This window comes from Leguminivora glycinivorella, chromosome 26, assembly GCF_023078275.1.
Source record: "Leguminivora glycinivorella isolate SPB_JAAS2020 chromosome 26, LegGlyc_1.1, whole genome shotgun sequence".
Taxonomy (NCBI): domain Eukaryota; kingdom Metazoa; phylum Arthropoda; class Insecta; order Lepidoptera; family Tortricidae; genus Leguminivora; species Leguminivora glycinivorella.
The window spans coordinates 9,890,590-9,908,005 of NC_062996.1; the positions used below are offsets into that span (position 1 = coordinate 9,890,590).

Below are 17,416 nucleotides of genomic sequence, written 5' to 3' on the forward strand. Positions count from 1 at the left end.
AATTTCTTTAAAAATCTACATCACATCGAAGTAAGTTTCGTACTAAATTAATCTGCAACGTTTACTTAAATTTCTGTTATACCTTAGTGATTATAAATTGATATTATTGATTTTTGCCAATTTTTTGAAAACGAGCCTTCACCGGTACAATTATTACCACTTTTGGACATTTTCTCATATTTTGTTAGACCAAGTAGAAAAAGTCCTATAATGTGATATATATTTATAAACTACTCGCAAAGCCCTTTAATTTGATACCACACACGATATGATCGAGCGCTCGGTTGCGATTTCACTATTTTTAACACGAAAGCCCTCTTAACAATTTGGCCCATATTTTTGACTTGATATTTGTTAAATTGTGTCGATTAACTTCAAAACTGGGTAAATCCATTCTGCTATAAGGTCGATTATTTTTCAGATCATATTATATTTTTTATATATTCAACCTTAAAGCAGAATGGATTTACCCAGGTTTGAAGTTAAGCGACACAATTGTCAAATATTATTATTAGCGACATCTAGTCGAGAATCTAACAAAGGTGTAGCGTAGCGCCATCTACACGGCCATACATATTCCTTGATGATTCCGAGGTACGTTTGTTTCTTAGACTTTATCTGTGTAGGTATACGGAGTTATAATAATATTACATTGACATATGTCTTTGTTCAAATATAAAACGTCAATCGATTCTGGAAATCGCTTGGGGAATACCTTCGCGAGTAATACGCGATTCTTTCATGAAAAAAGTGGATCCGGTTATTAGCTGGTGTATTTATACCACGTTGGTGGCAAACAAACATTACCCCAACCCGATTAAACCGTGATTTTACGTGGAAGTGGCTGACCCTTTAAACCGACCGAATAATAGTTATTTGTTTTTCCCCTCACTAGCTCGGAAACACGTATTTTGTCCTTTAATACCAGCGGGTAAGATCGCATTTTATCCACTAGTGGGTAAAGTAATTTGACCTTGAATAAAGTCAAATTAACTGCTTTAAAATTGATATAAGTAGGTGAATCTAGTAATAAAGATGATTTACCACCTGTGGAACTACTGGCCAAGCACTGATAAATTTTTTGCGTTGTAGTTTCCTCGCTATAGTGAGGGGAAAAGTTTTGTGTTACACTCGGGTGCAAATGTATTTTACTTCTCGTGTGTTAAAAAACTCGCAAGTTCAGGATTCTATTCTCGAACCACTCGCTTCGCTTGTGGTTCAACTATAGAATCCTTTCACTTGCTCGTTTTTCAATTCCACACTCGGCGTTAAAATACAACTTTGCCCCCTTGTATAACAAATAACTATTACAAGGGGGGGCCGGTTTACAAGTTGTTGTTTAACCGCACGTGCCAATATTGATACCCGAGCAAGTGAGAGATTCTAAAAGTGGAATCTTGAGCGTTGCGAGGGTTTCAAGGCACAAAGGCTAAACAAATTTTGCCTCCGAGTGAAACACAAAATTTTTCACCACACCAACACGAACAAAATACTGACTATAAAACATCAAACTAAATCAAATCCATCAATCTATTCAATATTTATGATTCAAAATCAAAATTCTACCAGCCAGCTTAAGACATCAAGTTAAAATTTGTATGAAACTACTTTGCACTCTTGTGGATAAAATGGAATTTTGCTATCTGTTTTCGATTAGCAAAGTAAGCCTTGTGGTGAAAAAATTATTTGACATTTTCCGACATTACATATTTGACATTAAAAAAAAAATATGTCGAATTGAGAACCTCCTTTTTTTGAAGTCGGTTAATTATCCGAATAGCTATACCCTATGTGGCTCTTCCAAGCCTAAAGGGTCCTAGGAATTAAAACGCCTACCTATCTATACTAAAAAAAAAAAAAAAAAAAAAGGTAAGGATACTTCAGAGTAACAAAGTCGATTCCATCCGAAACTTGAACAAAAACTCATGCAGATAACCTAACCACAAAATTAAAATTTTGAAAAAAACCCCGCGACATAGTGGACCGATTTTCATAAAATATGACTAAGAATACTCCCGACTAACTCAGCTTTCAAAGAAAAAAACTAAATCGAAATCGGTTCATCCGTTCGGGAGCTACGATGCCACAGACAGACACACACACAGACAGAGCTCCCTGATGAGCCTGAGTCAGATGAGCTTCCTGTCAAGGTATTCCCGATGAACTACAGTATGGGGTCCTTCAAAAAAGGAGTGTACAAGTTTCTAATGGGTCGGCAACGCGCGCGTGACACCCCTTGAGTTGCGGGCGTCCATAGGTTACGGTGACCGCTTTCCATCAGGCGGGCCGTATACCTGTTTGCCACCGACGTGGTATTAAAAAAAAGACAGACAAACAGACCGACAGAGACACAGACACACACACACAGACAGACACGTCAAGCTTAACACCCCGTCGTTTTTGCGTCAGGGGTTAATAAAATGAATCATATCAATGATAATGATAACTTGATAAGTTATCAATTTATCACACTAATTTTGGATCTTCTAGGCATAAGAACGCCCTAGTGGACAGCCAAGTTCATAATCACAGATGTCATATATACCATAGATCAAGCAAACGTATCTACTTAGCGTGTCAAATGAACTCAGTGAAATCCACTGAGTTGTCCGTCTTTACTCGCAGCTTGCAGCTTTTGGGCGTCAATTTTTGTAAGTTGAAGTCAACCAAAACATAAAAAATGCCTCGTTACGTGATATTCAATTGCAACAACACAAAAATTTATGAACAATCAAGAGCCTGAGACATATTTAAAATTACAGGCAAGAATCAACTTCAGTACAAAATTTGACACGCTCGGCCCCTATACAAATATATGAATTTGTTTCTTCTATCTAAATTAAGTTCTGTGTTCATAATGATATTCCAATGTCACACAGTTTTTATACGCCATTGAGCAGAATGACATGCAAATTCGAATGACGGCCTACAAGTTTGCATCATATAATGAACTGAGACTGAGATAGATACCATACAATAAAGAAAAAACCGGCCAAGAGCGTGTCGGGCCACGCTCAGTGTAGGGTTCCGTAGTTTTCCGTATTTTTCTCAAAAACTACTGTACCTATCAAGTTCAAAATAATTTTCCTAGAAAGTCTTTATAAAGTTCTACTTTTGTGATTTTTTTCATATTTTTTAAATTTATGGTTCAAAAGTTAGAGGGGGGGGACGCACTTTTTTTTCCTTTAGGAGCGATTATTTCCGAAAATATTAATATTATCAAAGAACGATTTTAGTAAACCCTTATTAATTTTTGAATACCTATCCAACAATATATCACACGTTGGGGTTAGAATGAAAAAAAATATCAGCCCCCACTTTACATGTAGGGGGGGTACCCTAATAAAACATTTTTTTCCATTTTTTATTTTTGCACTTTGTTGGCGTGATTGATATACATATTTGTACCAAATTTCAGCTTTCTAGTGCTAACGGTTACTGAGATTATCCGCGGACGGACGGACGGACGGACGGACGGACGGACGGACGGACGGACGGACAGACAGACATGGCGAAACTATAAGGGTTCCTAGTTGACTACGGAACCCTAAAAACCGGCAAGTGCGAGTTGTACTCGCGTTTCAAGGGTTTCTTACACTACAAGAAGGGCTTAAGCGCCTCCTTCTTAGTAGGAAATCATTAAAGTAATTTTTTAAATACTTATATAACTTTTTAACAAAAAATAAAACCGCCTTCAAAAAAAAAGCGTGTTACAAAACACGGAGAAACTAAAAAGCCAAAAATAATAAACCTTCGAATTCAGATTTCTTATCGGATTGCAATAATCTAAACATCCAAATTATAAACAAATCAATTATTTTTGTAGTCGGTACCAGACCTGTTCGTCGCCTTGCTATTTCCTGTTTGCCCTACCCAACCATACGCAGGCTGGTCCCGACTCCAAAAATAATTGATTTGTTTATAATTTGGATGTTTAGATTATTGCAATCCGATAAGAAATCTGAATTCGAAGGTTTATTATTTTTGGCTTTTTAGTTTCTCCGTGTTTTGTAACACGCTTTTTTTTTGAAGGCGGTTTTATTTTTTGTTAAAAAGTTAATTTATTTGTTGATTTTTAGTGGTTCCTAGTGATATTATATGTATCAGTCCGAATATATGTACAGTAGTGAAAGAATTGTCCTTTAACTCCTAACCGTTGAGGAGTTGACCTTCCATCATCAGCTCAGCCACATAAAATTATTATCACCAGGCGCAAATACTGGTGCACCTTTGAAAAATACACAAAAAACATTACATGTGCCTATAACATTTGAAGAGTTCCCTCGATTTCTCCAAGATCCCATCATCAGACCACGACTTGGTGCCAATGGGACCATCTCGGGGTTATACCCGTTCGATCAAAAAAAAAATTTTGAAAATCGGTCTACGATTCTCGGAGATATCGAATAACATACATACAAAAAATAAATAAAAAAAAATAAAAAAAAAAACATTCAGTCGAATTGAGAACCTCCTCCTTTTTTGAAGTCGGTTAAAAAAGCTCTTTCATTTGATATGTAACACAATATAGTTCTAGAAACTTTGATTTTTAATTTTCACTTTTACCCCCCAAAACTGGCCTTTGTAATTAAATTTTCTTAATTTAAATTACATGTCCGTCTTTAGATCACAGGTTTACATACTTGTGCCAAATTTCAAGTTAATCGGTTCAGTAGTTTCGGAGAAAATTGGCTGTGACAGACGGACAGACGCACGAGTGATTCTATAAGGGTTCCGTTTTTCCTTTTTGAGGTACGGAACCCTAAAAAGCGATCAAACCCGCTGGTGGCGAAGCCGGGAATCGAACCCGGGTCTGTAATTCGTCGTGGTAAAATTCCGGGATAAGGCAAAGAAGGAGTTCAAGTTATACTGGTATTTCACAGTCAACTAAACACATAGGAAGGCATGCTGTAATATCAACTGATTTTCCTTATATTGGGTAAACCTCGGCCAAGGCTGGACAATAATGTATTTTACGATATGACTCATGATCGTATTGATACAACAATGTGAAATTAACACATTGATTTTTATCCTCTTGTCAGTATACTTACTACAGTTAAGGGCGATAATATTGTATACTGGTACTGGCAATGCCCATACAAATAACCTAACCACAAAATTAAAATTTTGAAAAAACCCCCGACCGCGACATAGTGGACCGATTTTCATGAAACATGGCTAAGAACACTCCCGACTAACTCAGCTTTTAGACAAAAAAAAACTAAATCTAAATCGGTTCATCCGTTCGGGAGCTACGATGCCACAGACAGACACACACACAGACAGACAAACAGACAGACAGACAGACACGTCAAACTTATAACACCCCTTCGTTTTTGCGGCGGGGGTTAAAAAGCGTAGCCCTGAAATGAATGGATAAAATTAGATGGCGCTGTTTCGCAGCCTGGAAGTTGCAAAAATCACATTTTACCCAAAAATGTTTGCGTGTTTTTATGTTTTATAAGAATAAGGTCACACGACTTGAAATTGGCTACTAAGATCTCCGTATACATGGCAGTTGTGTTGCCGAACCTGCTGTACTCTGCTGAAACGTGGACCGTTTATCGCCGCCATATTCGCATGCTGGATCGATTCCACCTCAGTTGCCTACGTAAGATACTAAAGATCCGATGGTCTGATCGTGTTCGGAATACCGAAGTGCTGCGTAGAGCAAATGTGGGTGGTATTGAGGTATACCTCATGCGACGACAGCTCCGGTGGTGCGGTCACGTTTCACGCATGAACGACCAGCGTGTGGCTAAGCACATCTTTTACTCTGAACTTGAGGAAGGCAAGCGGAAACAGGGCGGCCAATTCCTCAGGTACAAAGATGTGCTTAAGCGTCACATGAAAAAATGTGACATAGAGCCATCGCGATGGGAACAGCAGGCGGCCATGCGCACGGAATGGCGATCTGCGATAAATGCCAAAGTAACCGACTTTGAATCTCGTCGGCGCTTAGAGCTTGACGCCAAGCGTGACACAATTAAAGCCAGACCACCAGCGGCAATAATATACAATTATGTTAATGGTGTGCTCACATGCCCGCAATGTTCGCGAACATTTACCGCCAAGATTGGTTTCGTCAGCCACTTGCGAGCACATCAGCGACAGCACCGGAGCTGACAGCGGTCGCCGTGGCCGAATTCGGCCGTGGAGTTATTATTATTAAGAATAAAGTTAATACATAGTGAAACTATAAGGGTTCCTAGTTGTCTACGGAGCCCTAAAAACACTGTTTGACCGAATCATTAACTAACGCGACAATGCTACACCAAAATAGCCGGATTAAAGTTATGATGTCTGACTATACCACTCATTTCGAAAGGTTAAGGGCCACGCCACACCTACCATTTCGTAAGGATTTGGAAACACACAGTCTTCTTTTCGGCGATTAAACGATATTATGTAATCTTAATCTGATGGTCGAAATCCATACTAATATTATAAATCACACACACGCTTTCAAAAAACTATATCTAAATCGGTTCATCCGTTCGGGAGCTACGATGCCACAGACAGACACACACACAGACAGACAGACAAACAGACAGACAGACAGACAGAGAGACAGACACACACACAGACAGACACGTCAAACTTATAACACCCCGTCAGGGTTTAAAGAGCATTTCTTTTTTTTTTCCAATAAAAAAATTTTGATTGTTTTAGGAAATTTTAGGTCAATTGTACCTACTCAGAATCACGAGTACTTTCAATCTCACTGGGAGACAAAAAGTGTCCCAGAATTTCCATACATAACGGGCAACTGTTGATACTGTATTTCTTGTATATCATACCATCTTTTTTTTTCTTCAGGCACAATAGTTACACTGATCACAGTTTACAAAATACCGTAAAACTGCAAAACAGTATGTACGCAGCAGTGGCGGCTGATGAAAATTTCTGCTAGGCAACACTGAGCAAAGAAACTTAAAGAAACCTACCTTAACATTAGGTAGGTACTTTACTAGTAGGTAATCAATTTTAGGCAAGCCGGTGGGAATTGGCTTGTATGGACCAGCCGCTGCTGTTACGCAGGTAACAATGAATAAACTTTACTTTCCATTAAGTTAACGGAATTAAATAAAAACACGTTGTATATCTGCCGATTACTGCCCAGCCAATCAATCAATCTGTGTGTGTTTGGGCCTCAGTCAATCTGTGTAAGAATGTCCTATAATATTTTTTTTTTTTTTTTTATACCACGTCGGTGGCAAACAGGTATACGGCCCGCCTGATGGAAAGCGGTCACCGCAACCTATGGACGCCCGCAATTTATTTATTTATTTATTTATATAAACTTGTTCTATACTGCAGTCAAGGACGCGAATTATGAATACTTGGTTTATTTGTGACCGGTCTAGCGACAAAAAGCAAGTCCGGTGACCTTGCCATGGCAGAAGACCTGTCACAATGTGTGTACACAGTACAATGACTTGTGGGGGGATAGCTGTGTGTGCAACCACACCTCGGACACTGGCGATCAAATATATGAAAGAGGCGCGTTCATAGCTCACAGTCTAAGCTCGTGTAGGTGAACGCGTACTATGCTTGTATGAGTGAAATATGACAGGTCGACTATTCGCGTTTTTGACAGGGTAACTGTGAGTGGCCATACTGTACGATAGTAGGTACTCATTATTATACTGTGCTTGTGGGCAATCAATCAATCAATCAAAATATTATTTATTCAAATAGGCTTACAATAAGCACTTTTAAATTGTCAACAGTGTACAATATTCATCTTATTCTAAATATCAGAGCAATTTATTGGTGCAATAAACAATATTGTTTTAAAAATTCATTGATTTAATAAAATGATATCAATCTAAATTGTATAAAAAAAATACTAGTCTAAAAACTTCTAGAATAAATTCTAAATGTCAAAAAAAAATGTATAAAAATACATTGAATTATCAATATCATCATTAATCTAAATATATAAAAGAAGAAGCTGACTGACTGACTGACTGACTGACTGACTGACTGACTGACTGACATATCAACGCACAGCCGAAACCGCTGGTCCTAGAGATTTCAAATTTGGCACATAGGTTCCTTATATAGTGTAGAGGAGCACTAAGAAAGGATTTTCCAAAATTCACCTCCTAAGGGGGTCAAATGGGGGTTCAAAGTTTGTATGGGGAAACAAGATTAGTTTGACTATTTTATTCGAAACTTCACAGGAAGATTCCTTAAGACATATGACTGAATACGTGTTTCAGGTTTTTTGAAAATTTAACCCCTAAAAGGGTGAAAAGGGGGTGATAAAGTAAAAAAATCAATATGGGTATCGTTTTTATGGTTTATCGGGTCGCTGATCACGATAAATACAACGTTTTTAAAATCTAACGAGGCGGAAGTGAAATACCTTCTGCCCTGTTGTGGTGCAATGGGGTTTAAATATATAAAAGAAGATATTGACTGACTGATTGACATATCAACACAGCCGAAACCGCTGGTCCTATAGGGGCATATAGGTTCCTTATATGGCGTAGAGGAGAACTAAGAAAGGATTTTTCAAAATTTTCCTCTTAAAAGGGTGAAATGGGGGTTCAAAGTTTGTATGGGGAAACAAGATTAGTTTGACTATTTTATTCGAAACTTCACAGGAGGATTCCTAAAGACATATGACTAAATACATGTTTCAGGTTTTTTGAAAATTTGACCCCTAAAGGTGTGCAAAGGGGGTAAAGTCAAAAACACAATAAGGGTATCGTTTTTATGGTTTATCGGGTCGCTGATCACGATAAATACAACGATTTTAAAATCTAATGAGGTGGAAAAGAAATTTTCCCCTGTTGTTGTGCAATGGGGTTAAAATATCCAAAATAGCCGTAAGTATAGCTTTAGTTTTTATCTTTACTTCTGGTTCAAGAGATTTCAAATTGACACGGAAGTTCCTTAGAGGAGCACTAAGAAAGGATTTTTCAAAGTTCACCTCCTAGCATGATAATTTTACAGGGGCAAGGACAGGGACAGGGCCAGGGACAGGGACAAGGACAGGGACAGGGACAGGGACAGGGACAGGGATAGGGACAGGGACAGGGTTAGGGATAGGGATAGGGATAGGGATAGGGATAGGGATAGGGATAGGGTTAGGGATAGGGATAGGGATAGGGATAGGGATAGGGATAGGGATAGGGATAGGGATAGGGATAGGGATAGGGATAGGGATAGGGATAGGATAGGGATAGGATAGATAGGGATAGGGATAGGGATAGGGATAGGGATAGGGATAGGGATAGGGATAGGGATAGGGATAGGGATAGGATAGGGATAGGGATAGGGATAGGGATAGGGATAGGGATAGGGATAGGGATAGGATAGGATAGGGATAGGGATAGGGATAGGATAGGGATAGGGATAGGGATAGGATAGGGATAGGGATAGGGATAGGGATAGGGATAGGGATAGGGATAGGGATAGGATAGGGATAGGATAGGGATAGGGATAGGATAGGGATAGGGATAGGGATAGGGATAGGGATAGGATAGGGATAGGGATAGGATAGGATAGGATAGGATAGGATAGGGATAGGGATAGGATAGGATAGGGATAGGGATAGGGATAGGGATAGGGATAGGGATAGGGATAGGGATAGGATAGGGATAGGGATAGGGATAGGATAGGATAGGGATAGGGATAGGGATAGGATAGGATAGGATAGGATAGGATAGGATAGGATAGGATAGGATAGGATAGGATAGGATAGGGATAGGGATAGGGATAGGATAGGATAGGATAGGGATAGGATAGGGATAGGATAGGATAGGGATAGGGATAGGGATAGGGATAGTGATAGGGATAGGGATAGGGATAGGGATAGGGATAGGGATAGGGATAGGGATAGGGATATAGGATAGGATAGGGATAGGATAGGGATAGGGATAGGGATAGGATAGGATAGGGATAGGATAGGGATAGGGATAGGATAGGATAGGATAGGGATAGGGATAGGGATAGGATAGGATAGGGATAGGGATAGGGATAGGATAGGGATAGGAGGGATAGGGATAGGGATAGGATAGGGATAGGATAGGGATAGGGATAGGATAGGATAGGATAGGGATAGGGATAGGATAGGGATAGGGATAGGGATAGGGATAGGGATAGGGATAGGGATAGGGATAGGGATAGGGATAGGGATAGGGATAGGGATAGGGATAGGGATAGGGATAGGGATAGGGATAGGGATAGGGATAGGGATAGGGATAGGGATAGGGATAGGGATAGGGGTAGAAATAGGGATAAAAATAGGGGACGGGGACGGGGATAGGGATAGGGGAGGGACGGGGACAGGGACGAGGACGGGGACGGGGACAAAGATAGAGATAGGGACGAGGATAAGAATAGGGATTGGGGTCGGAATAATCGGTCGGCAATCGATATATAGGCAGTGTAAAATGCAGGTGGCTCAGTGGGAAGGGATTAGTAAGTAGGCATCGGCGAGTATCCTGCATCCGTAATAACTATTACATTCAATGTGCTGTAAGAAGATCGTTGTTTGCTTGCCTTTTATATGTTTACGTTTGCAATATAAGCAAAATGGAAAAAATTGTAAGCGATAATGCAAGGAAGTACTTTTTACCCTACCGACCATAGCGTCGAGATACTGGCTATGTGGGTTGTATGAAGTTTCCCCAGTATAAATATTTATATAGGTAAAATTCATACATATTCGTACCTACTACCTACGCTGTGGTCGCTGTGTAACAATTCTACAATCATTGCAAGAATTTCTTTAAAAACGATAGTAATATGTGTAAGGTACAGTCAGCCAAAACCGGACAGTACAGCAAATAGATCAGTTACAATGGCCCCCCAGTCGAAAATTGCCCCGCTTTACCTGAATCGAAATAATCGCGGACAGATGTACCTACAAAGAAACCTACGGATCAAAATGAAAATCTTATTTTTTGTAAACGTTTCAATAAGAATATTTTTATTACGCGGGCGAAGCCGCGGGTAAAAGCTAGTAAGCTATATAATTAATTAGGGCTAGGTAAGTATCACGAGTTAAATATAATAAATAAAGCCTGTCAACCAAAGTTTGGCAGTAGCAATGTACATCAAACTAAAGTATCCCTATGAAACGAACAAAAACCAGCAATGTACGTCGAACAGCCACAGATATTTTTTTTCAAGGGGCTCATTGGGCCTGCAGCATTGGAAATATTGGAATGCCTCCCTAATAAAAAAAACATATGAAACGCGTATACTCATCCTTTACTTCCTTATGAATTAGATAATGTATTAAAAAGGGACGGATATATGCTAGTTATTTCTCTTTTTCGTAGGGTGGAGGTTTCCACAGATAAGATACAAATGACACGCGAACTTCCACCGATTTTCAAAACTAGTGTTGCTAGCCCGCGATTTTTCAAATTTGCCGCCTTTTTCTAGTGACAAGATTTGGTTGACGGTCTATACTAGCTTTGGACCGCGGCTTCGCTGCGTTGAATTTGAAAATTGTGTGGCTCCATATAAACTTCCACCCCCCATTGTAGGGAACTGGGGGGCTAGAAAAAGACAAAAAATAACCTAACTTTCTCCTTTTAACTATCTCCATATAAAACATCACGTCAAATCGTCGCCCTGTCTTGCCGTGAAAGACACACATACACTTTCTCATATATCATAATATACATACATACATACATACATACAATCACCCCTGTGTCCCATAAAGGGGTAGGCAGAGCACATGAAACTACTAAAGCTTCAGTGCCACTCTTGGCAATATCATAATATACTCGTATAATATTTACTATGGACTAGGGATAGTAGGGATTTGTGATGGGTTTGAACTAATTTTTAACCCCTGACGCAAAAACGACGGGGTGTTATAAGTTTGACGTGTCTGTCTGTCTGTGTGTCTGTCTATCTGAGTGTCTGTCTGTGTGTCTGTCTGTGGCATCGGTAGCTCCTGAACAAATGAACCGATTTAGATTTAGTTTTTTTTTCTGAAAGCTGAGTTAGTCGGGAGTTTTCTTAGCCATGTTTCATGAAAATCGGTCTACTATGTCGAGGGTTTTTCAATTTATTTTTTTATATGATTGATATATCGTGAAAGGGATTTATTTGAGTGCGTTTAATGAAGTTAAAATACTGCTATAACCTAACTATCTTACGTATAAAAAGAGCGAGTTCGCATAACTTACAAGTAGGCTGGGAATACCCGCGTGTAAAAGTAAACTTACTGCGCATGCGCAACCTGCACCTCTACCACGAGTAAAACAATGACGCTAGAAAGGACAATGGACTAGTTTCCTACTAGTCAAATCAGCTTCTTTTTAAGAACTGTCAAAACGATTTGCTAATATGGAATTACTATGAAATACTGAGGAGTTACGACACGATCAACTCATTTACTTTATATCTTTCTCTTTGACTTATTAAATAGAAAAATTATGCTTAAACATAACTACTGTCCATATTTTTAGGGTTCCGTAGTCAACTAGGAACCCTTATAGTTTCGCCATGTCTGTCTGTCCGTCCGTCCGTCCGTCCGTCCGTCCGTCCGTCCGTCCGTCCGTCCGTCCGTCCGCGGATAATCTCAGTAACCGTTAGCACTAGAAAGCTGAAATTTGGTACCAATATGTATATCAATCACGTCAACAAAGTGCAAAAATAAAAAATGGAAAAAAATGTTTTATTAGGGTACCCCCCCTACATGTAAAGTGGGGGTTGATATTTTTTTTCATTCCAACCCCAACGTGTGATATATTGTTGGATAGGTATTTAAAAATAAATAAGGGTTTACTAAAATCGTTTTTTGATAATATTAATATTTTCGGAAATAGTCGCTCCTAAAAGAAAAAAAAGTGCGTCCCCCCCCCTCTAACTTTTGAACCATATGTTTTAAAAAATATGAAAAAAATCACAAAAGTAGAACTTTATAAGGACTTTCTAGGAAAATTGTTTTGAACTTGATAGGTTCAGTAGTTTTTGAGAAAAATACGGAAAACTACGGAACCCTACACTGAGCGTGGCCCGACACGCTCTTGGCCGGTTTTTTTTCTTCTAATTATGTGGTGCTTTATTTCGTGCACTGCATAAAATATCTTATTTTAAGTATAGGAAACTACCTAGTCTATTTATATAGGACTAACTTTTGCCCCAAACTTCGCTCGCGTTAAATTCGTCAAAAAAAATTGCGAAATGCTCCGTACAAACTTCCACCCCCTATTTTAGAGAAGTGGGGGTTAGAAAGAGACAAAAAGTTGCCTATGTCGCTCTCTATCCCTTCAACTATCTCCACTTAAAAAATCACGTCAAATCGTCGCCCCGTTTTGCCGTGAAAGACGGACAAACAAACAGATACCATTTTCCATTTATAATATTAGTATGGACATGGATTACAATCTTCATACCACAGATGTCATATATACCATAGATCAAGTAAACGTATCTACTTAGCGTGTCAAATGAACTCAGTGAAATCCACTGAGTTGTCCGTCTTTTACTCGCAGCTTGCAGCTTTCGGGCGTCAATTTTTGTAAGTTGAAGTCAACCAAAACATAAAAAATGCCTCGTTACGTGATATTCAATTGCAACAACACAAAAATTGTGAACAATCAAGAGCCTGAGACATATTTAAAATTACAGGCAAGAATCAACTTCAGTACAAAATTTGACACGCTCGGCCCCTATACAAATATATTATATCTAAATTAAGTTCTGTGCTTCATACTAAGAATCATATCTCAATTTTTTAATGCCACCTATTAAATACCATCATAACTACACTGATGACGCCTAAATTTTTTTTAAATGTGTGTTGACGTAATAACATGATATTAAAATAAAGCAGCATGTCATTTGTACTTATAAAAAACTAGCTTATGCCCGCGGCTTCGCTCGCGTTAAATAGAGACAAAAAGTAGCCTATGTCACTCTCCATCCCTTTAACTATCTCCACTTAAAAAATCACGACAATCCGTCGCTCCGTTTTGCCGTGAAGGACGGACAAACAAACAGAGACACACACTTTCCCATTTATAATATTACTTAGTATGGATAAAAACGCAAAAATATTTGGGGAAAATATGATTTTGGCCACTTCCAGGCTGCGAAACCGCGCCATCTAGTTTTAAGCCTAAAAGGCCCATACGTTTCAGCCATTTCAAGGGTAAGCTTTTTTCCCCTTTTTAGCTCGGAAACACGTGTTTTGTCCTTTAATACCAGCGGGTAAAAACGCATTTCATCCACTAGTGGGTAAAGTAATTTGACCTTGAATAAAGTCAAATTACCTGCTTTAAAATTGATAAAAGTAGGTGAATCCAGTAATAAAGATGATTTACCACCTGTGGAACTACTGGAAGCAGTGATAAACGCATTTTTTTGCGTTGTAGTTTCCTCGCTATAGTGAGGGAAAAGTTTTGTGTTACACTCGGGTGCAAATGTATTTTTCACCACACCAACTGGTAAAGGCATTCTTTGCTATTCGAAAACAGATAGCAAAATTGCATTTTATCCACAAGGGGGCAAAGTAATTTCATGCAAATTTTAACCCGATGTCTTAATATGTCTGCTAGATTTTACCCTATAAATGATGATTTTGAATCAAAAATATTGAATAAATTGATGAATTTGATTTATTTTGATGTTTTATAGTCGGTATTTTGTTCGTGTTGGTGTGGTGAAAAATTTTGTGTTTCACTCGGTGGCAAAGTTTGTTTAACCTTCGTGCCTTGATACCCTCGCAACGCTCAAGATTCCACTTTTTGAACCACTCGCTACGCTCGCGGTTCAATATTGGAATCTTTCGCTTGCTCAGGTATCAATATTGGCACGTGCGGTTAAACAACTTCTTTGCCCCCTTGTAAAACAAATAACTATTACTTCTCGTGTGTTAATAAACTCGTAAGTTCAGGATTCTATTCTCGAACCACTCGCTTCGCTCGTGGTTCAACTATAGAATCCTTTCACTTGCTCGTTTTTCAATTCCACACTCGACGTTAAAATACAACTTTGCCCCCTTGTATAACAAATAACTATTGTATGGGATTTGTCAGTCCAGTATTAAGTCGTTCTTGCTATTACCTACATAGGTATGTACCTATAAGCGGCAACAGATTTTTCTCAAACATGCAATGAAATATTGTCTTTACGTTCCTTAAAATGGGCTGGGAAGTATCGCTTTTTGGGCGCAACAACTCGAGAGGACTGTAAAGGGATTTCATATTATTTTTTAGGCCTAGGCCTGCAAAGTAACTTTTTTTTATAAAATATTGTCCTTTAGAGCATTTTTTTTTATTTCATTGTATGTTTGAGAAAAGCACTATACATGCCTCGGCGTGAAAACGGATTCCCGGCCTCGTATCCCTATCCGGCCTCGCTCGCACGCTCGCTCGGCCGTACATACCCACTTGGCCGGAAATCCTCATTTTCCCGGCCTCTGATGTAATGTACTATTATTTACACACATCAAACATTGACCACAAGAATCGAATATTTTGCATCCTCTTACGTCAGATATTTGTTTTTCTGTTCAAAAAAGACTAAGACGTGATTTAATCCACGATTTGAATCTCATATTTTTTGTATATCAAAATGTGGATAACGAAGTATTTTGCATTGATGATGCAATGTGTTTTTACGCGATGTAAATTTTAGTTTTTAAATCATGTGAAGGAAGCATAGACATTCAACTTGTTCTAGGTCAAAATAATTAGGTGTTTTTTGGTCAGAACAGCGGTGCCCTTGCATTTAATTAATTATATTACGAATGTTTTTTTTTAAATCGTAAACTTTATATTAAGTATAGTATAATATTGTAATATTTATAACTCAGAAACAAATAATATAATTATCTGTGTTTATCATACAATGTTCTTACTAGGATCTGAACCCAGGACCGCGGCTTAGCAGGCAGGCGAGACCGGTTGTCAAAATGGAAAGCCGCATTAAAATATCGTTACAAAAATGAGTATAATTAGTTAAGTGTTTAAAGCATTTCGAATAACATTACTATTATTTCTGTAGTTAAGTAATCAATGTGTTCCGGCAAACCTAATGGTTTAATTTAGGTTTTTCTGATGATTTTAGGGGCGTATTTGGCCATGAATGGACATAAAATCCATACTAATATTATAAATGGGAAAGTGTGTGTGTCTGTTTGTTTGTTCGTCTTTCACGGCAAAACGGGGCGACGAATTGACATGATTTTTTAAGTGGAGATAGTTGAAGGGATGGAGAGTGACATAGGCTACTTTTTGTCTCTTTCTAACGCGAGCGAAGCCGCGGGCAAAAGCTAGTATATGTATAAAACTCTAAGTTCTTTAAACTCAAATCCCACAGTCGACTTCTATGTCACCCACGTGACGAAAGGGGTTGGCGAAATTCTTAACAACGACACAGTTGCTCGGCGGCTTACGTATTTGTATGAAAAGTTGCGTCGCTTCGTGTACGCACTTTCATACTAGCCCATAGACCGATGATGTGAGCGACAAAAAAGTCGCCGACAAAAGTTGCCCGTGTGCGCGTTCTCTAAAAGTTTTTCGAGCAACAATTGTAATTAATAATAGGAGGCGAATGAGTAGACGAAGTGGCTAATGGTAAGCGATAACCATGATCGAAGAACACCTAATGTTGTAAGTGCGTTGCCGTCTATTAATGCTTAGTATGAGCTATTACAAATATTGCCTAGTGATATCTTGTGATTAAGTCATTTGTTTAGTACATTTTTATGCATTGTGTTGTATATATACACAATTATGTACTTACGCAGATAAATAAGAATGTAGATCTACTACCTATACAATAAACAAAGATTGCAAAGAAATGACAACACCTCTTTTGTAGCATGGTAACTATAGCTTGAAGGAATCCGGTATTTCCCTATAGTTTCTTAGAAATGTAGAAAACAGACTCAATTTCTTAGGAATCATATTTTCATGTATCATGGGGATGTACCCAAGATGTGGCCTAGCGGTAAGAGCGTGCGACTTTCAATCCAAAGGTCGCGGGCTCGAAACCCGGCTCGTACCAATGAGTTTTTCGGAACTTATGTGCGAAATGTCATTTGATATTTTCCAGTCGCTTTTCGGTGAAGGAAAACATCGTGAGGAAACCGGACTAATTCCAATAGGCCTAGTTACCCTTCGGGTTGGAAGGTCAGATGGCATCAGTCTCTTTCAAGTGCATACGCCAAATCTTGGGATTAGTTGTCAAAGCGGACCCCAGACTCCCATGAGCCGCGGCGGCCGAAAATTTTGAAGTTTAATTCACTACATTAAGTATTAAGTATAGTCAACCAACTGGAACCCCAGGCCACTCTACAACCATGTCAAAATGACTAGCAGTAAGAGATTTCTTACAATCTGATTTATAACGTCACTATGACATAGTTCTTCAGTGGCCTAGAGTTCCAATTGGTTGACTGTACCTAATTATAAAATGATAT

At 38.8% G+C, this 17,416-nt stretch overlaps 1 protein-coding gene across 1 annotated transcript in view; it reads right to left on the reverse strand.

Moving 5' to 3' along the window:
* LOC125239992 (transferrin) overlaps nt 1-17,416 on the reverse strand; it is a 36,286-nt gene that overhangs the window by 18,385 nt on the left and 485 nt on the right. The gene's annotated exons all lie outside the window — the stretch shown is intronic.